We start from the raw sequence: 23972 nt of genomic DNA, 5'->3' as shown, positions 1-23972 counted from the left end.
GCTATTAGGGCGGGAAGAAGACGAAGAAGCCATGGCCCTTTTTGAGTGGAAAAAAAAAGCTTGAACCTACTTGCAATGGAGGTAATTTCAGTTTTGAACGATTGCATAATGGAGCAAGAGCTTTTGGTGGCAAGAGTATCATAAATTTTTGTAGCTATCTTTTAGTACCTGTACAACTATCACACTCTGTTTACAGTGGGTCCACATATGGATGTTGTAAAACCCATAAAAACAAGATGCTACCTCATGTTTGGTCCTTTTCTTTGTATTTTTTAATTTCTTTCTTCTATTTTTCATCACTTCAGAGTCACTTGGATAAGATGCAACACAAAACACTTCTCAAAGTCATCCTACTACTTCTCGGACTAATATTGCTTCTTCAGCACCTTCTTTCGAAGCTTTCTTGGACAAACAAAAACAGTTGAGGTAGAAAATTGCAAATTTCAATTACTTTATAAATTTTTTAATGTTGCACAAAAGGAGAAGCTTGATGTTGAAGTGTCAAAATCATACTATGGTCACCACGACCAAAGCTGTAAACTTGTGTATGATCTATTTGTTGGCTGGCATGCTTTGGTAGACTTTGTGAGATACTAACCTGCACTCATCTACAAACTCAGGGCATGCTTTGGTAGACTTTGTGAGATACTAAACTGAACTCATCTACAAATTCAGGTCGCATCATATGCAAAAAGATTTTAGAGCCCTTCTCCCTTTTCTTCATGAAGAGTCATAACCAATATTGATATATAACAATGGCCTCAATAAGGTACAGGTAGAGCTTGTCCTCCAAGATTTAGCCATACTCCTCATGCAACTCCTCTGGAGAGGGAGTTGATATGTACCAATGGAAAATCCACCAGTGAAGCTCTTTGATTTGCAACATGTGGTCTTGGAAAGAGTTCTTCTCCAATGATTTATCCACCAACAATGAGCTATCCCCAACAATAACCAGATTTCCATCTACTTTATTCAACAATGCTACATACATTACATATTGGGAAAAAAAGGGTTGAATGGGTTGATAAGACTCCTAACACGGGCATTGGACTTGTCCGCATTTTCAATAATATTTCAACATAAAAAAAACAAAGGCCAACACCATCACCAAAGCGTGTAGAATCCAATATATTTTGACATTTTGTAACAATTTGGGGTTATTTGGGATTTGCACGGGCATTTTAAGAGCATATGCATGTTTAAGTAGCTGCATTAAGACCGTGTTCTAGGCCTATTCCTATAAGTTTTAATTTTTTTTGAATAAATTTTATCAGTACTATTTGGAAACATGATCGTAGAAAACGTTTTCTTAAATTGTGGCCGTAGTACCAGATTAAGCCTTTGATATCCTGTCTGTGTTTCATCTTTATTAGGAAGGTTCGAGTTCAAAACTCTCATGGATAGATTTTTAGGTTTATTAGGAGTGTTGAGTATTCTAAGAATATCTAGATTGCTAACATAAATTGACTTCCACGATTTCCTAATTGACAGTGTATACAACGCGGCATTGTAACAAACCTAAGCGAGAAGAAATGTTGTCTAGTGATAGAAGGGGTTTTAAGTCCAATGCTTGCCAAAATAGCTCTTTAAGGTCTTTGAGATTTTCTTTACAATGTTAAAGATTGATTTGGTAGGATACAAGAGCACCGATCAAAATGGTAAAACCACAGTTAGATTTTAAGCTTGCCTTCAAGAAAAGCGGGAAACATACAGAAGTTTTCGTGGAATTAACGGTAAAGACTTTCAAATTTTGACTTAAAAATGGAGAGAGGGGGAGAAATGGCAATAACTAGCGAGAGAGAATAGAGAGAGAGGACTTTCAAATTTTGACTTAAAAATGGAGAGAGGGGGAGAAATGGCAATAATTAGACTTAGATCTTTGAGATCTAGAGGATTGTCTCCACGATGTTAAAATCATTTCAAAGGTGGGAACAGAGTCTTGAAGACCATGGAGAAAGTTAAAATAATAAAAAAGAGCTGGTTGTTTCCTGTTATCGTGCTGGAACAAAACACCTCCAGCGAGAGAGGCGAGGGTCATGAGCGTAAAGGATATCGCCAGGGAGTTAGGCAGTCGGAGGGAGCGCTCGAGAGAAGGAGTGATTGTGTGTAGGGGGTAGTATGTACACACACACACACACACACACACATATATATATATATATATATATATATATATATATATATATATATATATATATATATATATATATATATATATATATATATCGAGAGAGAGAGAGAGAGAGAGAGAGAGAGAACATGTATGTGTGTAGTGAGAGAGAGATTGAAAGTTTTGCAGCGCAAGTGGAGATAGAGAGAGTGCTGGGCTAGTTAGCAAGAAGAAAAGAGAGAGAGACTTGCCAGGGTGCGAGAGAGAGTGATTGTGAACCAAGGCCATGGACTTTGCATCTGTGTGCGCGTGTGTGTGTGTGTGATTAGAAAGGAGAATTGGGTTGAGAACAAGAAAGAGAGAGAGTTAGCACTCTATAGTTCTAGTGTGAGAGAGAGAGAGCTATTTCTAAAGCAGTGTGTGTGTGGTTGGTTCAGGCAGACGGAGAAACCTCTATGAAAGCCATAACCGAAGAGTAAAGAGAGAGAGAGAATGAGCTTCCCTCTCTATGTATGTAGCACAAGATAGAGAGAGAAATTTCATAGCAAGGAACGGCAAGAGAAAGTCTTGCAATTTCGTGTGCTTGCCTATCTGTGTGCCTGTGTTTTTTGCGACATCTATTGTGAATGTGCATGGCTTGTGTCTAACTGAATGTACATGTTTGCTAGTGAGAGAAATAGAGAGGGAATTCGTTTGCAGGAAACAAAACCTATGCGCATAAGCAAGGAGAGTGGGAACTAGAGAGAGCATACTCGCAACAGGCAGTTTGAGATTTAGCGAGAGAGAGAGAGAGAGAGAGAGAGAGATACTTTTGGATATTGTGTGTATGTTATGTTAGGGAGAGAACTATTAAGTTAGAGAGAGAATCATTTCAATAAAGAGAGAGAAATTCCGGCTCCCAAACGAGCAAAAGAAAGCAACGACAAAGACGAGCTAGAAAAGAATCTGGTGGATGACAACGGAGACGATAGTAACGCTAGCAAAAAATTGAGTAAACCTTTGATTAGGTGAGTCGATTTTTTAACAAACATAAAAATTTCTAAAAACAAAGTCATACTTTAACATAAATTTAAATTTAAAGAAAAAATTTAGTTGTCTTACAGTATTTAGTAAAAGTTTATCAAATTGGCATATGCATTTTTTGATGAAGCATTGGGATGGGGAGCTGAATACTTGATCATTATTAATATAAAAGTTTGTTATATCCATGGTAGTGTCAAAAGAATTTCTCATATGTGTGTTTGCAAATCAATTAAAATCTAGATGGTTTTGAAAGTCAAAAACAATGCTTAAATCCTTGAATGTGTATACTTAAAAAATTGGCTAAATTGATAGCATAAGGAAAATACAGAAAGTAAGTTCATTTGTAAATAGATAAGAAATTTGTACGAAAGCAGTATGCATGGCTCTGTTTACCAAAAATTAGAGACTTCAGAGGCTAGTTAAGAGGGCAGTTAAGTTATTTGGACTACATTAGTAAGACTTGGAAGGCAACCTCCATCTTGTGCGTCTACTGAGAACCGTTGGCTATTGTAGCTACAGGGCATTCCGGTGCATAGACTTTCCACACCGACTTTACTTGGGTTTGACCTAGAGTCCTAGAGCGATAAGTTAAGTGTTTGTAATGAAGTTATCGAGTGAGTCAACATAGACATTAGAGATTACATAGAGTCACCTCTTTCATGCATTCTAAGATGCCCACCCTAAGATCACCATAGGTCAGCACTCCTTTGAGGCCTACAAGCCTTGTCATGTGTGATTTATGCACAAGAGAAAGACCCATTTGTTGCAGATACCATGTGCAATTTTAGTGTCTACTTTTATATATGTTTTGGTTAAAAAAACACACACTATGTGGAATTCTTTTTTGCTTGGATTTCTTGTTCTTTTTTTTTTCCAGTAGCCCATAGGCTTCTTGGTTATTCTATTAAACTCCTAAATTTGCAATTAGTACTCCTTCAAGGCCTACAAGCCTTGGCACGTTGGAGAGGGGGAATGGGGACGACACCCACCACGACCAGAAATGCCTCTCTATAGCTCAGGGTCAACACAACACCCCAATCCAATCGAAAACACCTTCAAAACGACAATCTACACCTAATCCGCTTCACCTGCTCAGTTCCCAAGCGCACACACGCTATCCAGGACCGCAAAAGGAGCCAACACCTCACTGCACCTGCTCTGCCTCCCTCCACACATACACTTACTCTCTCTCTCTCTCTCTCTCTCTCTCTCTCTCTCTCTCTCTCTCTCTTTGCAAAGCACCAACGATCCGGGTGCACACACGCTTCACCGGCACCGCGGCTGGCAACAGACAAGACGACAAAGAGAAAGGGGGAAGGGGGATGTGACACAGCACCACAGACCAAAAGGGTTGTGCATTAATGGCTTCCAAGCTCCATTACAAACTTTCTCTGAGCTTCTCTCTCTATCCCTTTCATGTACAGTGGAAAAAAAAAGCCCCCTAGTGACAAAAAATTTTGCCCCCTTATTGGGCTCGTTTTTGAGTTTTTAGGCAATTTTCATGGTAGACCGACATGTGGCACTCCCCTTGGGAGACTTGACTTTGCTTTGACCATTTTGAACATATCCCGAGGCTTCATACTTCACTCTACTCACAAGTATCCTCTAGGGAGCAACGACGGCGCCGTCGTTGCCCTCCTAAGGGCTCACACTGCCTTCAAAAAAGGATTTAGACCAAACTTGTCCACGGGAAACGGCCCCCCATGGGCGGACGCCACGTCATCACCTTCCTCGCGCGGGCGGAGCCGCCCAAAACCGCCTCCTACCGCCAGTGGCCGCCAGCGCAGCGCCGGTGGCGCCTTCCGCCATGGCTCACGCGCTCCCAAGGAGCCTCTCTCTCCCTTGTGACACTATAAGGGCCTCACGGCCCACCAGCCTTTATACCCTCCCATCGGATGGCCGCACTGTGCATATGGGGCTATGCCCGCCACCAACGGCGCCCTCTCCTTCGAATGCCACCCCTTGGGGGTTGAAGCTTTTACACCAAAAAAAACCAATAGGTTCCTTTTGTGATCCACCTTAGCAGCACCCCATTCATTGCTCCCGCGCCCAATGATCAAACCGCAAAACCGCATCGGATCTCCATTGAGTTGGCTTTGAGCCGTGCAAGCCTCACTGTATTTTTGACTTCTCTGAGCTAGCTATCCGAGGCCGCCAAAAACCGGGAAAAACATCTGCCAACCTTTCACCATCAAATGATCCCAACTTCGTGTAGCTGTGTCTGACTAACCGAATATCCGATTGACGTGCAGTCAACTCGTGCTAGCTCCACATGGTAAACACTTCCACCGAGAACCTTGGCGAGACTCAAAAGACGCCAGATGGTGCATTTTCGAATGCGGTCAAGTGGGCTCAGACCCGGCCCCCGAAAAATCGTCAAATGGCCATAACTTGCTATCCAGAGCTCCGATTCACAATCCGAGAAGACAGGCATGCCCCATAACTCGAGCACTACACACATATGCATTGACATCAACCCGGGCCACCTGTCCCCAGTTGCCCTGTCCGTCGGGGATCTGCTACACACTTTACCTTTAAATTGCAATATCTTGAGCACCGAGACTCCATTCGACGAGCCATCTGGACCGACTTCTAGAGCACACTAAGCACTACCTTTCAGGACACGGTTTTGGCATTTTGAACATCTTGACCTGTCATTTCATCTGTACCATTCCCTAGCACTTTTAGCCTAAAAAACCGCTTCAAACACACTTTCCCGCTATCCTTTGGCTGCCAAGGGCATCGGCACCTACCCTAGCCTTTTGCACCGCACTCGATTGCACCCTTTGCCCGGCATAGACCACTACTTAGCTCCAACCAACTTTAGCTGCACCATCATTGCCCACCCCCTCGTTGAACATTTATGTTCAACCACTCATGGGCTTATTGCACCAAAAAAACACACCAAAAACAAACTTTCTGTACACTGCAAAAACACCCATCATATGTACAAAACTGGCACTTGCTACCCGCTTTCTTTACTCATGCGGGTTGCCCAGCCCCCTGCTTTACCTGTAATCAAACACCAGGGTCGAATACTTTGCATTGGTCTTCTCCATCCACCTGCAACAACCTTGTACAGTGCCACACCACGGCACATACCCAACTGCATAACCAAACTGCCATCCACATGCTTCTACTACTCCAAGCACTCCTTGACAAACTGCCCACTCGCAACAAAGCACCTTCAACAACATCAAATAGAGCACCTTCGTGCTCACCACCAAAGACCTGCTTGTACCATCACTCGCACCAAACAGACCTAACACATTTGACCCACCCTCCCATCCATGTAAAGCTAGATCCTCGTCTAGCAGATCCTGCACCTGCTCAACAGCATACTGCACAGCTACCTTGATTAGCATTCCCTTCAGCCACCACTGACATACCTCCTTACAAAGCCTAGATACCGCCTTGGAATTCATATCACCTGTCATAGAGGGAACCAACTGCATAGGAAGCACCTCTAACTTTGATTCCGCTTTTCCCTTCTCACCTGCCATGAACTCAATTCCAGCATCGTCGAGCTCCTCCTCGTCAATTGGCCCTTCAAGGTCAATAAGCATTGCTTGCTTGTCCGCTTCAACCACCTGCACTTGTACTACCGCATCCTCAAGCTCCGCCAAGGACGAGAGAAACTCGTTCCCTACCACATCCTCCTCATCCTCTTCCATAGGTACAACTGCTTCACACCTTTTGGCACAACTTTGCACTTGCTGCACCACCATGGCATATTCCACCGCTATCTTCATCAACCTAGCCATTAGCATGGTACCTCACACCAGCTTTACCTGTTCTTCATTACCTGTGGGCCTAGACGGCTCCACTTGGTCTCCGCTAAGCACTTCGGCTTGCACTTCATGCTGCTCCTCGTACATATTCACTGCCACTCCAGTCACATGTAAGAGGTCAAACTCATTATACCTGGATTGGGATGACTCGATATCCCAACTCGTATCCGCGTCCATAGAGCTACTGTCACTCGACATAGTCTCCACTTCGGTTTCAAGCTCGGGAATCTCCTCTAGCTTCACCGCTTCAACCTCGTCTGCAAACCGCACTCGTTGTTCTTTACCGCACTCCAATGGAGCTTCAACAACTTCACTTGAACTTGGCAGCACACTCTTTGTCCGCTCTGGAACCACCTGCACTTCCTCCATAATTTGAACTGTTCTAGCCGGCATCTCCGACATAGGAACCATTCTGTCTCTTTGCAGCCAAAGAACCCTTGGTTCTTCTCGCATTTGCACTTCTCTTTGCATCACCTGCGGCTCATCTACCACCGCATCACACTGCTTTGGCATCACTGCACTTTGCCAACTCCGCCTAGCCTCGCGCTTCTTCAAAATCTTCTTGGTTCGCCCTTTCGCTAGAGCTACTGCCTTTTTCCCACGACATTGGGCCATCTATTTCCACCTTATCTCGCACTTCTTCATGCAGGCACTCCATGAACTTACACAACTCCAAAAAACTGGCATTTTCTGCAGCAGTTACCTTGATCAATTTCCCCCAAAGGGCTTCAAATTCCCACTCGAACGCTTGAAAATCACCCTCCAAGCTTTGCTTCAAACCATCCAGCTTCCACTTTACTTCATCTAGCTGCACATCCGCAAAGAATCTGCTTCGAAAAGCCGCCTCCAAGGCTTCACAATCTGCCTTTTCTTCTTCACCTAGGCCATCGAACCATAGCCTAGCTTTACCACGAACTAGGAGCGGGAACACCTGTACCGCACCATCCTCTCTTGATAAACCGCTTTCCAACACGAACAATCCGTAGTCTTGAAGCCAAGTCTCCGCATCTTCAACCCTAGTGAAAATGGGAAAATCCTGCCCAAGTCATCACTAGCAGCACCTGCTCTTCAAAGGCCGCACCTTTGGCATTACAAAAATCACTACTTCAACTTTAACTAGGAGCATCAGCATACTCCTCCGTGGGGACACCAGAAGATGGAGAGGGGGAATGGGGACGACACCCGGCACGACCAAAAATGCCTCTCTATAGCTCAGGGTCAACACAACACCCCAATCCACTCGAAAACACCTTGGAAACGACAATCTACACCTAATCCGCTTCACCTGCTCAAGTCCCAAGCGCACACACACTATCCAGGACCGCAAAAGGAGCCAACACCTCACTGCACCTGCTCTGCCTCCCTCCACACATACATTTACTCTCTCTCTCTCTCTCTCTCTCTCTCTCTCTCTCTCTCTCTCTCTCTCTCTCTCTCTGTGTGTGTGTGTGTGTGTGTGTGTGTGTGTGTGTGTGTGTGTGTGTGTGCAAAGCACCAACGATCCGAGCGTACACACGCTTCACCGGCACCGCGGCTGGCAACAGACAAGACGACAAAGAAAAAGGGGGAAGGGGGATGCGACACAGCACCACAGACCAAAAGGGTTGTGCATTAATGGCTTCCAAGCTCCATTACAAACTTTCTCTGAGCTTCTCTCTCTATCCCTTTCATGTACAGTGCAAAAAAAAGGCCTCTAGTTACAAAACATTTTGCCCCCTTATTGGGCTCAATTTTGAGTTTTTAGGCATTTTTCATGGTAGGCCGACATGTGGCACTCCCCTTGGGAGACTTGACTTTGCTTTGACCGTTTTGAACATATCCCGAGGCTTCATACTTTGCGCCGTCCTTGCCCTCCTAAGGGCTCACACTGCCTTCAAAAAAGGATTTGGACCAAACTTGTCCACGGGAAATGGCCCCCCATGGGCAGGCACCACATCATCACCTTCCTCGCGCGGGCGGAGCCGCCCAAAACCGCCTCCTACCGCCAGTGGCCGCCAGCGCAGCGCCGGTGGCGCCTTCCGCCATGGCTCACGCGCTCCCAAGGAGCCTCTCTCTCCCTTGTGACACTATAAGGGCCTCATGGCCCAGCCTTTATACCCTCCCACCGGATGGCCGCACTGCGCATATGGGGCTATGCCCGCCGCCACGTGGCGCCCTCTCCTTCGACTGCCACCCCTTGGGGGTTGAAGCTTTTACACCAAAAAAAACCAATAGGTTCCTTTTGTGATCCACCTTAGCAGCACCCCATTCATTGCTCCCGTGCCCGATGATCAAACCGCAAAACCGCATCGGATCTCCATTGAGTTGGCTTTGAGCCGTGCAAGCCTCGCCGTATTTTTGACTTCTATGAGCTAGCTATCCGAGGCCGCCAAAAACCGGGAAAAACATCTGCCAACCTTTCACCATCAAATGATCCCAACTTCGTCTAGCTGTGTCTGACTAACCGAATATCCGATTGACGTGCAGTCAACTCGTGCTAGCTCCACATGGTAAACACTTCCACCGAGAACCTTGGCAAGACTCAAAAGACGCCAGATGGTGCATTTTCGAATGCGGTCAAGTGGGCTCAGACCCGGCCCCCGAAAAATCTTCAAATGGCCATAACTTGCTATCTAGAGCTCCGATTCACAATCCGAGAAGACAGGCATGCCCCATAACTCGAGCACTACACACATATGCATTGACATCAACCCGGGCCACCTGTCCCCAGCTGCCCTGTCCGTCGGGGATCTACTACTTACTTTACCTTTAAATTGCAATATCTTGAGCACCGGGACTCCATTCGACGAGCCATCTGGACCGACTTCTAGAGCACACTTAGCACTACCTTTCAGGACACGGTTTTGGCATTTTGGACATCTTGACTTGTCATCTCATCTGTACCATTCCCCAGCACTTTTAGCCTAAAAAACCGCTTCAAACACACTTTCCCGCTATCCTTTGGCTGCCAAGGGCATCGGCACCTGCCCGAGCCTTTTGCACCGCACTCGATTGCACCCTTTGCCTGGCATAGACCACTACTTAGCTCCGACCAACTTAATCTGCACCAACGTGTGATTCGTACACGAGAGAGAGACCTGTGTGTTGCGGATACCATGTGCAGTTTTAGTGTCTACTTTTACATATGTTTTGGTTAAAAAAACACACCCAATGTGGAAAGCCTTTTTTGCATGGTTTTCATGTTCCTTTTTTGGTAGTAGCCCATAGGCTTCTTGGGTATTCTATTGTACTCTTAAATTTGCATTAGTATCTTATGACATGCTTCTATTGCTAGCTTTGATTCATTGATGATAAGTTAAAATACCATGACACTTTTTCAAATCTTGAAAATCTTTAGAAAATCTTGAATTTTTTCTTTTTTTATGCTAAGGAATACTTATGTAGATAAATGTACACCAAATTGATAGTTATATGGATAAATAGATCCTATTAACTTTGGCTTGCGTCCGTTGTAGGGAATGCTTTGCTTAAATGGAAATTGTAATGGATAGCCTCTAAGTAATTGTTCACAAATTTACTCTCTCAAACACTAAGTTGTGAAAATTTCACATAAATATTATACATGTGTCCTTATGAAGTAAAGTGCATTATAAAATGATACTAAAATGATTCTTATGCGGATAATCTAATCCTTTTAACTTTGGCTTTAAAGAGAAGGGATTGCTTTGGAAATTGCACTAGATAGCCTCTAGTTGCTGCTCCTTGTCATAGAGTGATCTTGGCTATGAATCTTGGTTACCTAATATTAATTGGGAACTGGTTGCACACGCACACATTCACACACCAACTCACTCGGAACTATTTAATGCTTGGTTGCTTTACAAGGACCTCAAAAATTGGGTTTTTAATTCTAATATGGATTGCTAAGGAATTGCTCTTGTGATTTCTGTGCTTGATTGATTTTGGTATACATGATTTTTGTTTTGGTAACTTCATCTACAAAAACTTAGTATTTGTCTGTTATTACCTTGCTACTTTGGGCTAATGCTCGAGGAATTGTCATGCCTTTCAAGCCTTCAAAAAGGCGATTTGACATAGGATTGGCTGCAAGAAATATATAGAGCATGGTGCTATGATTCTAAAGATTACACATAGTCATCTCTTTCATGCATCCTAGGATGCCCACCCTAAGATCACCATAGGTGAGCACTCCTTTGAGGCATACAAGCCTTGGCACGTGTGAGTCATGCACCAGAGAGGGACCCGCTTGTTGCAGATACCTTTTGCAATTTCAATGTCTACTTTTGTATATGTTTTGGTTAAAATAACCCACACAATGTGGAATGCTTTTTTTGCTTGGCTTTCATGTTCTTTGTTTTGGCAGTGGCCCATAGGCTTCTTGGTTATTCTATTATACTCCTAAATTTACATTAGTATCTAATGACTTGTTCCTTTTAATAGCTTTTCTTCATTGATGTTGAGTTCTAGAATACCATGACACTTTTTCAAATCTTGGAAATCTTTACAAATATTAAATTTTCATTTTTTTAATGCTATTGAATACTTATGTACATAAATGGACACCAAGCTGATAGATATATGGATAAATGGATCCTATTAACTTTGCCTTGAAACAATCTAGGGAATGCTTTGCTTAAATGGAAACTGTAATGGATAGCCTCTAGCTAATTGTTCTCAGATTTACTCTCTAAAAACACTAAGTCATGAAAATTTGACATAAATATTATACTTGTGCCCTTATGGAATGATACTGAAATGATTCTTATGTGGAAAATTTGATCCGTTTAACTTTGGCTTTACAGTGAAGCAATTGCTTTGGAAATTGAACTAGATAGTTTCTAGTTGTTGCTCCTTGTCATAGAGTGATCTTGGTTATGAATCTTGGTTACCTAATATTAACTGGGATTTTGTTGCGCACGTACACATTCACACACAAACTGACAGGGAACGTACTATTTAATGCTTGGTTGCTTTACCTGGACCTCAATAATTGGGTTTTGAATTCTAATATAGATTGTTAAGGAAGTGGTCCTGTAATTTCTCTGCCTAATTGATTTTGGTATACATGATTTTTGTTTTGGTAATTTCATCTGCAAAAAACATAGTATTGGTCTTTTATACCCTTGCTACTTTGGGATAATGGTGGAGTATCTGTCATGCCTTTCTAGACTTCAAAAAGGCAATTTGACATAGGATTGGCCACAATAAATATATAGAGTATGGTGCTATGATTCTAGAGATTACATAGAGTAAGCTCTTTCATGCATTCTAGGATGCCCACCCCAAGATCACCATAGGTCAGCACTCCTTTGGGGCCTACAAGCCTTGGCACGTGTGATTCATCCACGAGAGAGAGACCTGCTTGTTGCAAATACCATATGCAATTTTGGTGTCTACTTTTATATATGTTTTGGTTAAAAAAACACACATAATGTGGAATGCTGTTTTTGCCTAGCTTTCATGTTCTTTTGTTTTGCAGTAGCCCATAGGATTTTTGGTTATTCTATTATACTCCTAAATTTGCATTAGTATATAATGACATGTTCCTATTGCTAGCTTTGCTTCATTGATGATGAATTGGAATACCATGACACTTTTTCAACGCTTGAAAATCTTTACAAATCTTGAATTTTTTCTTTTCTTTTATGTTAATGAATATTATGTAGATAAATGGACACCCAATTAATAGCTATATGGATAAGTGGATCATGTTCACTTTGGCTTGTGACAACGTAGGGAATGCTTTTCTTAAATGGAAACTGTAATGGATAGCCTCTAGCTAATTGTTTACAAATTTACTCTCTGAAAACACTAAGTTGTGAAAATATGACAAAAATATTATACTTGTGCCCTTATGGAATGAAGTATAGTAAAAAATGATTTTGAAATGATTCTTATGTGGATAATTTGATTCGTTTACGTTTGGCTTTACAGTGAAGGGATTGCTTTGGATATTGCACTAGATAGCCTCTAGGTGTTGCTCCTTGTCATAGAGTGATCTTGGTTATGAATCTTGGTTACCTAATATTACTTGGGAACTGGTTCCACACGTACACATTCACACACAAACTGACTGAGAACTATTTAATGTTTGGTTGCTTTACATGGACCTCAATAATTGGTTTTGAATTCTAATATGGATTGCTAAGAAAGTGGTCCTGTGATTTCGCTACCTAATTGATTTTGGTATACATGATTTTCGTTTTGCTAACTTCATCTGCAAAAACTTAGTATTGATCTTTTATACCCTTGCTACTTTGGAATAATGCTGGAGTAATTCATGCCTTTCCAAACTTCGAAAAGGAAATTTGACATAGGATTTGCCGCAATAAATATATAGAGCATGGTGCTATGATTCTAGAGATTACACAGAGTGAGCTCTTTCATGCGTACCAGGATTCCCACTCCAAGATCATCATAGTCAACACCCCTTCGAGGCCTACAAGCCTTGGCATGTGTGATTCATGCACGAGAGAGAGACCCGTTTGTTGCAGATACCATATGTAATTTTAGTGTCTACTTCTATATATGTTTTGGTTTAAAAAACACACATAATGTGGAATGATTTTTTTTACATGGCTTTCATGTTTTTTTTTTTTTTGCAGTAGCCCATAGGCTTCTTGGTTATTCTATTGTACTCCTAAATTTGCATTAGTATCTAATGACATGTTCCTATTGCTAGCTTTGCTTCATTCATGAAGACCACGACAATTTTTTAACTCTTGAAAAAATTTACAAATCTTGAACTTTTTCTTCTTTTTTATGCTAAGGAATACTTATGTAGATAAATGGACACCAAATTGATAGCTATATTGATAAGTGGATCGTGTTCACTTTGGCTTGCGACATTGTAGGGAATGCTTTGCTTAAATGGAAACTGTAATGGATAGCCTCTAGCTAATTGGTCACAAATTTACTCTCTAAAAACATTAAGTTGTGAAAATTTGACATAAATATTATACTTGTGCCCTTATGAAATGGAGTACAGTGAAAAATGATACTAAAATGATTTTGATGTCGATAATTTTATCCTTTTAACTTTGGCTATACAGTGAAGGGATTGCTTTGGAAATTGCACTAGATAGCCTCTAGCTATTGCTTCTTTTCATAGAGTGATCTTCATTATAAATCTTGGTTGCTTGATATTAACTAGGAACTGGTTGCACACACGCAGACACATACCAAATGACTCCTTGTTTATATGCATGCAGATGAGAATGCTATCGTTAGTTAAAAGTATTTTGCTTCGTTGTTGTCAACTTTGAAAGTCCCTGGTGATTCAACATAGATGACCTCCACACTCTATTTCTTTTGTATAGGATCATTGGAATGATGTCTTATTATATTGTACAAAAATGAATCTAGAACTAAGTCGTTTTTTCACAAATTTTTGTCCACTTAACTAAATTAAGTTGTTTTTTGAACATTATGTTCTTTTGTGTATATATACTATCATAAAATCTAATATCTATCTATCTCAAATGATTTTATCATACTAAATTGAACATTTAATATGAGAAGATAAAAGGGAGCAAGATTTAGATTATTAATATGTATTGTTACATCTATTCTCAACAAGGTACTGAGAAGAGAGATAAAGATTATCTAAAAAAGGGTCCGAATTGAGAAAGGTCTACCAAAGAGCAATGTGCACTTAATGGAGCGTTAAAAGACCTTGGCTTAATATTCATTAGATCCTCCAAAGGAGGTTAGTGTTAAAAGCCTTTAGGCCTAGGACCAAAGGGGTGTTTATTGTCTATGGTAGATATTTTAAACCTTTGCAAATTTGGACCATGATCAACAAGTGGATGCAAGTAGACAAGTGGACACTCCCACTTACATGGGGCAACTCCTCATTGTAGGGGATGAGAGACACACACACGCGCGCACACACACACACACACACTACAAGAGCTCCCCTTTTTCATATAAGGCCCATAGGACACATGTGAGACTCCTACACAAGTTGCCCCCAATGAAGCCTGAATCCTATTGGATGGCCTTTGGCAAGGAAGAATGAGAATTAAGCTTGAGTAATTGAGGTTTAGCAGTTTAGAAAAACCTATCAAAAGAACCAATGAGATCTAAGACCCCTAAATTCCTATTGGACAATCTACCAAGGGGTCCAATGAGAATTCAGAAACCCTTGTGCAAGCTTAATTCCTACTTGCTAGCTAGCCTATAGGACCAATAAAAATTAAGCTTCATTTAAATGATAATCTAAGTTCTCTCTTAAAAGAGGAAAGGAGGACACTTTTCATAGTGCTATACCCTTGCTTGGAATGAACTCAATCTCTCATTGGTTAGGCCCTAGCATGGACCAATGAGTGCAAGCTAGAGCTAGGAGAGAGAGGAATCGCCCAAGCAAGAGAAAGCTCTCATTTTTCACACACACACACACACACACACACACACACACACACACACACACACACACACACACACACAATTTCTCATATGTTGATCAATAACTCCATCTCCTTCTCCAAGCTTGAGACGTACAGAGCCTACACCAACACCTCTTGGCTATGAAATGCAAATCCAAGCAAGAGTTAAGACTCAATGGCCTCCTCATCTTCTCTACCATCTTCATTACTATGCTAAGCTAATCTCCAAGAGTAATCTATGGTAAGGAGAGTACTTATTTCTCGTATGCTACATATTCTTCTTCTTCACTTTCCTCACTCCCTACCAGCTCTCTTCATCTTTGAATGTGTTTGAGGTCTTGGGATTGAGTCCGGGGACAATTTTATGGTATTGCAAGTAATTTTAGTAGTTATATGGGCATAAATATTGGTTCATGAATCTTTCCATCTTCATGGAATCGAAAAATTATCAAGGAACACAAAGAATGTATTGTAACAAGTCTCTCTTTATGAGAGAACATATAATACAAGAGCCTTTTTGGAGAGGGGGACCGGCTCCAAGTAAATTTGGTCCTCAACTGTTATCAATTTCTCTAATTCTCTATCTTTTATAAGTATTGTTCATTCCAAGCTAGGTAGGTGTCATGTTTATATTGATATCTTTAATCAAGTACTTCATCTCTATCTTAATTAGGAATTCTCTTAATGAAATGCTCACTACTATCATTTTAATTCCACTACAATCAATGTTACTAGCCTAATTTTGTTACATTGGTATCAGAGCTATTGGTTTCTCTTTTCTTGTTTAGGAGAAGAGGTCCCAAAAGATTTTTACAAGATTTTTTTAAGCTACCATAGAATAAGTTATCGTTCACCTAAATTTTGCTAGCATGGATGATAATAATAAAGAGAGTAGAATGAATATCCATGACTTTGAGTTTGCACATGAAGGTGCCACTAATGATTTCCCTGTGCTTGTGAATTATCTTTTCACCAGTTTACAGCAAGCCATGGGCAATCCCGCTCTACAAGGTGAAGTTGTCCAACAACTTCGCACCCATGGGATTCTCCAAAGCCTCCAAGAAGAAAGAGTAATTAGGAAGCCTCTTAGTGAGACTTCCAAAAGAATATTTTGTCCAGTGAGAGAAGAGGAGGAACCCTACAAACAAGAAAGATGTGCATTGGAGAGGGGGTATAGGGAACACACCCATCACACAAAATATTTGCCTCTCTATAGGCAAGTGATTCCACATCACCCCTAACCTCTCAAATAACACCTTCAAATTCGCTAATTTGCACTAACCACTCCACTTTAGCACACAAAACAACTATCTCGCACCTTGCAAAAAACACCTTGCAACACAAATGCACCCACACTGCTCAACTCACCCTTTTCGACTCACAAAGCACCCCAATTCTGCCCTTGGTAGCACCCTTCAAGCTGTAGGTAAACCCTCTTCAAGCAATGGCCAATACACAAAGAGCGGGAGAATAGGAGGGGAATGGGGAGAAGCAACACAAGAGATAGGGGCAAATATGTGGTATTATTGCATACAATCAAGTATGCAGTTTCAATGACAAGCTTTGCACTACACAGACTTGCAACTCTTAATCACACACTCCGGCAAAAAAGCCCTCAAATTTTCACATTTACATCCTTTTATAGGGGTGCCTCTAAGAGGTTCAAAAAAGAAATCATGGATGAGTTTCTCCTCCCGTCACCTTCACTTAGAGATTTTTTTGGAATTTATTTGCATTGCTTGCACCTGGCATAGTTCAACTTTGGAAACAATTGTATGGTGTACACATTTTGACTCCTTGTCCATTCAATTTGGCCTCCCGGTCTTGCTATTCTTGGGGTTTTGAATTCTCTCTCTCCCACTTTGCTCTTCCCTAACCCTTTGGCGGGATTGGCCCCTTGGCCGGACTTCTTAAACCCTTTCTGGCCCGCTTTCTCTGCTTGTGTGATCACTTTCTTCCACGAGGGGGGGAGGGAATAGCGAGGTCGCTATTGCCCTCCCTCTTGCCTTCAAAAATTTGGGGGCCCCAAGGGCCGCGGGACTCACCGCTAGCACATGTGCCATGTCATCACTGTCAAACGTCCACCCAATGTTCCTTACGCCCGCGGGCGTGCCATTGTGCCACCGCCAAAAGCCAAAACCACCCCAGTGCGCCACGTGCAGTGCCCGACAGGGCCGCCCGCTCGTGCACCATAGCCAATGGGAGGGAGAGCTCCCCTCTTGTGTCCATTAAAGGGCTCACGAGCCTGTATATGTAGTGCAACCCCCTTGCTTCCTCCATCGTATGTGGGACGAGCCCTGTGCCACATGGCAACCCTGCAAGAAAAAGCCCTTGGGGCTATCCAAAATTCCCCAAAAAAAACTTCCCATAATAATAATAAAAACTCATTTTTTTCTCCAGGCTCCTATAGTCTGCTCCAATGTCATACTACCAAGCCGCAAAGCTCGGATGAAAGCTTGCATTGCTGGCTTTCTTCACCATAATCCATTTGCTTCTCGACTTTTTCTAGGCTCGCGATCCGAGGCAACCAAAATTTTGAAAAACCAACTGCAAACATTTCATCTTCAATTGCCCTAGGTTTTCCCAAACCATAACTCGGTGCTCGAGGATTGGAATCACGTGCCGTGACTTTGTGCTAGCTTCACATGATGTACACTATCACCAAGAACTTTGGTGAGGCCCCAAAGATGCCAGATGGCACGCCCTTCAATATTGCCAAGTGGGCTAAGACCCGGCCCTCAGAAAAATTCAATTGGCCATAAAATGCAAACCATAGCTCTGATCCGCAATATGAAAAGACAGGTAGACTCCATGAATTGAGCTTTACACACCTGTACCTTGACTTCCACTTGAACCACCTGTCTCCAACTATCCTGTCCAGCAAGAACCTGCGAACCACTGAAACTTCAACCTTCAATAACTTGGGCTCCGTAGCTTGGTTTGAGGAGCCGTTTGGACCTGCTCCTTCAGCACTTCAAGCTCTTCATTCCTTGACCCAAAATCTGCACTTTGCATCTCCTTTATCTTCTCCCCAAATAAGCCCCTCGTGGAGCCTTCCTTGGCCTATAAGCCGCATCAAGCATACAACTCCGCTGCTACCTGTCATCCCATGATTTTCCTAGCTGCTCCAGCCCTTTCCATACTTCTGCTAGCCTGCATATATCTGCCCATGCCACCTTCTAGAGTTGACACACTTTGGCTGCACCATCATCGCCCACCCCCCTATTGAACATTAATGCTCAACCACAAAAGAGCTTTTATTCCACTATTGACTGCAAAACCTGGCACACACTATGAGAAAACTAAAACCATATGTACATTGTTTTATTGCACCCTATTGCCAAACCTTCAAGTGGGTTGCCCCACCCCCTGCATGAGAATCTGATGCATTGCTGGCACTAGCTCCCTTTTGAAATAGATCTTGAGACGCAGACCATTTACCTTGTGTTTAAGTAACTGACCATCCATCCTTATTAGTGCATCAGTACCGTTGGGAAAAATTTGATGAACCTTGTAAGGTCCTGTCTACTTTTTTTGGAACTTCTTTTGAAAGGTGAAGTCAGATAACTCTCGTACTTCATCACTAGATCGCCCTTCTCAATCCGCTTGGCTGGCAAATGTTGGTTGAATTTTGCTACCCTTCTCTCTCACTGCTTCACATAAAAATATGTTGCTGCCTCATGATCCATCTTCAAAGTTTCAAGACTTGTAATTCTATCCTGCAAAACATCTTGATGAGTCTTATTGATCCGCCACAAACCTTTGAGAACCCCTAGTTGCACATGCCCACGCAGGACCGCTTCCTTGCCATATACCAACTCATATGGAGTAAAGTTGGTTGCCACCTAATATGAAGAACTGTAAGCCCACAAACATTTATCAAGGTTAGATTCCCACTCTTCAACCGGCTGGTATATATACTTCATAAGCATCTTGACTATCTGCCCATTGGCACTCTCCACCAAACCATTGAATTGCGGATGGTATGGAGATGAAAATCGGTGCTGAATCCCCAATTTGTCCACCGAGGCACGCACCAACTTACTGCTGAACCCTTTTCCCTAATCTAATATAAGCACCCAAGGCACTCCAAAGTGACAACATATGCAATCAAATACAAACTGAGCAACAGTATGTGCATTTACCTCTTTGACCGCTTTAGCTTCAACCCACCGCTGTAAGGTAGTCTATGGCCACTACCACATATTTCTTACCGCTCGCTGACTTGGCCAATGGACCAATTGCATGCAAACCCCACTTTTCAAAGGCATCATGTGCGATGATAGCCCATTGCTGCTCGGCTACCAGTTGTCTTTCACCCATCACCTGGCACTGATGACACATATTGCACCAATAATGCACATCTCGCACAACAGAAGGCCACCAGAACCCACTGCTTAAGATACGAAACAAAACTTGACTCTTACCCTGATGACTGCTTTCTTCGTGGCATTGCTCCAACACCATATCGATCTCTTCCTTGTAAAGGACACGACGTAGCATCCCATCTCTATCGTGCATCATAAGATCTTCACCAACCAGAGTGAACCTTTTAGCCTTTTGAACAACTCTCCTCTTTTGTAGCTTGGAAAACCCGTTGAAACATTGACCTGTACTCAAGAAATCATCAATATCCTTCAAAGTCTCTCTACCTGCATAAGTGACCGGCCCCACATACAAACTCGACACTTGGGTCTGAACACGACTGCTAGACAACCGATCTGCTTCCTGGTTTTGTTCTCTCCTCACATGTTTGAACTGCACTGCTTCAAAAAACTTCAATAGCTTCTTTATAGAAAAAAGCCAATCCTTGAGGGATCCCTCTTTACCTGCCATTGGCCCAATAGTTGTTTGACAACTAGTAGAGCATCACCTTTTATGACTAACCTTGATATGCCAAATTTAATGCATTGCTTGAGTCCCAGGTGCAAAGTAAGATATTCCGCTTCATTGTTGGTATGCACCTCCTCCAAGTCGTAAGCTTTGGAGAAAATAAATGTGCTGTGCGGGTCTTGAATGACTATCCCTCCACCTGCTTTCTGTGTTACCCGTCTGTAAGCGCCATCAAACCACATCGTGAAGGCCCCTTCCAAGTCATGTTCCTCCCTATCATCCTCTCGTACCACCCTTGGATAAATTGGAAACTCAACATCCTTGTTGACTAGGATATCCGCCAAATGAGACCGTCGTGTGTGATCCACTTTGAACTCAAACTCAAACTCTTGAAGCTCGATTACCCACTTCATGATTTGCTTCCTTGGCTTCAAGCGTAGCACCACTTCAGCCAAAAGATTGTTAGCAGTCTAGACATAAAACTTCCGAATGACCAAATATACTTTGAACTTTCTGCAGGAAAAGACCAAATCCATCCCCCACTGTTCCGCCTCCCTATAAGTAGCTTCCCTCATACTAATGACTCTGCTTTCGAAGTAAGCAGGCTTATAAGTCCTTCCCACCTTTTATAGCAATACTACTCCGATAGCCACCGTCCCCACCGTCATAACAATATAAAAATCATCCTCATGGTTAGGAGGGCATACTATAGGTAATTGACATAGAATACCTTTCACTTTATCAAATGCCTCTTGAGCTTCCTCATCCCATTGAAACCCATGAACCTGTTGAGCCCTTTTCTGAAGAGGGTATATATATTAAGATAACATCCAAGAAATGGGATAAATACTTTAACTTATGCACAAATGATGCCAATCCCGTTGCACTGGTTGGAGGCTCCATAAGAACCAATGCTTTCACCTTCTGTGGGTCTGCTTCAATTCCGTTCTGTGATACCGCATGACCCAGCAACTGAACCCTTGGTTGTGCTAGCTTGCACTTCTTTGGATTCAATTGACCTCCTTCTTCATCTAGCTTTTGAAAAAGAAGCCTTAACTTGGACAAATGTTCTCCCCTGGAACTATAGCAACCAATATCATCCATAAACACTCTAATGAACTTACCCAAGTATGGCTCGAACACCTTGTTCATCCAATCTTGAAACGTTGCATACGCATTCACCAATCCAAAAGGCATCCTGCGGTAGGCAAATCAACCCCATGGAAAATGAAGGTAGTCTTTAATTGGTCCTCCAAAGCAATATCAATCTGAAAATACCCTGAAAACCCATCCATAGCGTTCATGCTCGGCAACCTAGTTTAAAATCTCATCTTGGAATGGCAAGGGGTAATGATTCCGCTTGGTTGCACCATTCAAAGGCTTATAATCTACACATACTCGCCATTTTCCATTTTTCTTCGGGGTAATGACAATGGGAGAGACCCACTCAGACTCTTTTACTGGATATATAATACCTGCCTCGAGAAACTTGTTGATCTCCTCCCATAGAGCTTCCTTTTGAATATCTCCCAACCACCTGAGCTTCTGTGCTTTTGGCATGAATCCTTCTTTAAGTAGAATTTGATGCTCCACTCCTTTAGCTCCCCTCAGATCCTTATACTTTGTTGCAAATAAGTCAGGGTAGGATGCACATAGGTCCATATAGCCTTCCTTCTCCTGCTGTGTTAAACCTGTACCTAGCATATCTTCCACCTCTTTAGCCTGCAGACTACAAACACGAACTTGCATACCTCTCCTTACAGTGGTAGAGTCTACTGTGACTCCAGATAAATCTGTATCCAGCTTCAATAAATCCTCATCACTCTCTTCCTCTTCGACACTGGTCAACCCTTCATCATAAGTACACTTCATTTCATACTTATAACTGGTACTGAAATCTCGATTATCTCCACTTGCTGAGGGATGAAAATGACTTTCCTTGGTCTTTAGGTCCAACACAATTTGTCCTCCATTTTCCCAATCCGGAAAGGTAAACACCCCGGTTTCCCAATCTTGCTTGGCTCCAATTGCCAACAACCACAGCCTCCCCAATATAATTGGATAAGCATTTTCTCTTGCTTTCATGACAAAAAAATCAATTAAGCATTCAATTCCCATAACCTTTACCTTCACATCCTGTGCCACTCCTAAACAACGAGCTTTGGCATGATTAGACATCCTTATTCGCACATTGGACCTGTCAACGTCTTTAATGCCAATATCCCTCATAGAAAATTCAGTAATAACACAGACTTGGGCACCACCATCGATGTAGGCTTGAACCTGTTTCTTCTTCTCCAGCAAAACATCCACCACCGGAAGCACATTGGTAGGACCCCCCATCTTTAAGGCTAGATTATGTACTGCATGCACATCTCCTCCCACTCGAGGAAGCCTCGTACTGACACTAGTTGACCACTGTCTTCTTAACTGAGGGTTTAATGCAAACAGCTTCCCAAAAGTGATGTTAGCCTTTTGATTTTGAACATCTCTTACCAAATCATACTCCGGATTGCCGCGTCCCAACTGAAAATCCTTTTGGGTAATTCTTTGTCTTCGCCTTCGTCTGCTTGGCTTTGGCTGCTCTCTACCTTCATTTACATTTTCTTCCCCCTTCTTTGCTCTAGTTTCACGCTCCATCTCAGTCTCCCTTCCACCTCGTGCTCTTTTGTTGGCCATAACGTCCACCTCCTGCCCGTCCACACCAATAATGTTAACCCTTGGTATTTCATCATTACTTGATGGAGTTGCATGTGCTTGGTTTTCCACCTCTTGATGCCCTCTTTGGCTATTAAATTGTGCCTGACCCCTGACTCAACCAAATAAAGGATACATGCCGCCCCTTTCCCTTGGTAGGTGAGGGCAATCTGGAGCATAGTGGCCCTCCTCTCCGCAATTGTAACACCTGCCAGGCAATTGCCTAGCTCTGCCTCTTCCTGTCCTTGCTTGACCTCTATCCATGACACTTAAACGCAACTCTTGCATTTGCTCAGACAAATCTTGAATTGTACGTACCCATTGTTGAGGAACGGTTGCTATCCCTTGATTGGGATGATTCTCCGTTTGAACTTCTTCTCTTGGATTCAAGTTGGATTGGGAACCATCGCCTCATACCCCATTGCACCTTGCTCAATCTTCTTCTTTATTTCCCAGCTCTTAGACCGCGCAATAGCAACATCCTCATTGTAATTCTCCGGGCCCTCAAAATCCACCTTTTCACGAACTTTGGGATGCAAACAAGACATAAAATTTTCCAATTAAAAGTACTCACCGCCATTGACCAACTGCATGGCCGCTGCAAAGTCCCTCCATCACTCTTTGAAGCGGGCGAGGAAGACGCTAAATTCCTCGTTCACGTCCTGCTTCAAGTTTTTCAATTTTGCATCCAATTCAACAGGAGATACCTCTTTTCAAAAATCTTGCAGAAAACGGGCCCGCAACGCCGGCCACATAATTCTTGGCTCTCCCTCCAACGCATAGAACCATGTCTTTGCTTTTCCCCGCATCAACAACGGGATTGTTTGCATCTTGCTATCTTCATTTGGCATATGCAGTGACAACATATACAACTCGAAATCGACCATCCACTCTTTCGGATCTCCTTCTCCGGCGAAAACTGGTCCATAACTATGTGTTGCCATCTCTCCTTGATGGAAATAATTGTCTTTGATCAACACCAACGAGCAATCAACGACTCCTCTGTGGGGGCACCAGAAGATGGAGAGGGGGAATAGGGAACACACCCATCACACAAAATATCTGCCTCTCTATAGCCCAGGGATTCCACAACACCCCTACCCTCTCAAATAACACCTTCAAATTGGCTAATTTGCACTAACCACTCCACTTTAGCACACAGAACAACTA

The sequence above is a fragment of the Adiantum capillus-veneris genome, chromosome 5 (genome assembly GCF_014529385.1).
Source record: "Adiantum capillus-veneris isolate H3 chromosome 5, ASM1452938v2, whole genome shotgun sequence".
NCBI classification, from domain to species: Eukaryota; Viridiplantae; Streptophyta; class Polypodiopsida; order Polypodiales; family Pteridaceae; genus Adiantum; species Adiantum capillus-veneris.
Note: the sequence above shows the minus strand (reverse complement) of the source record.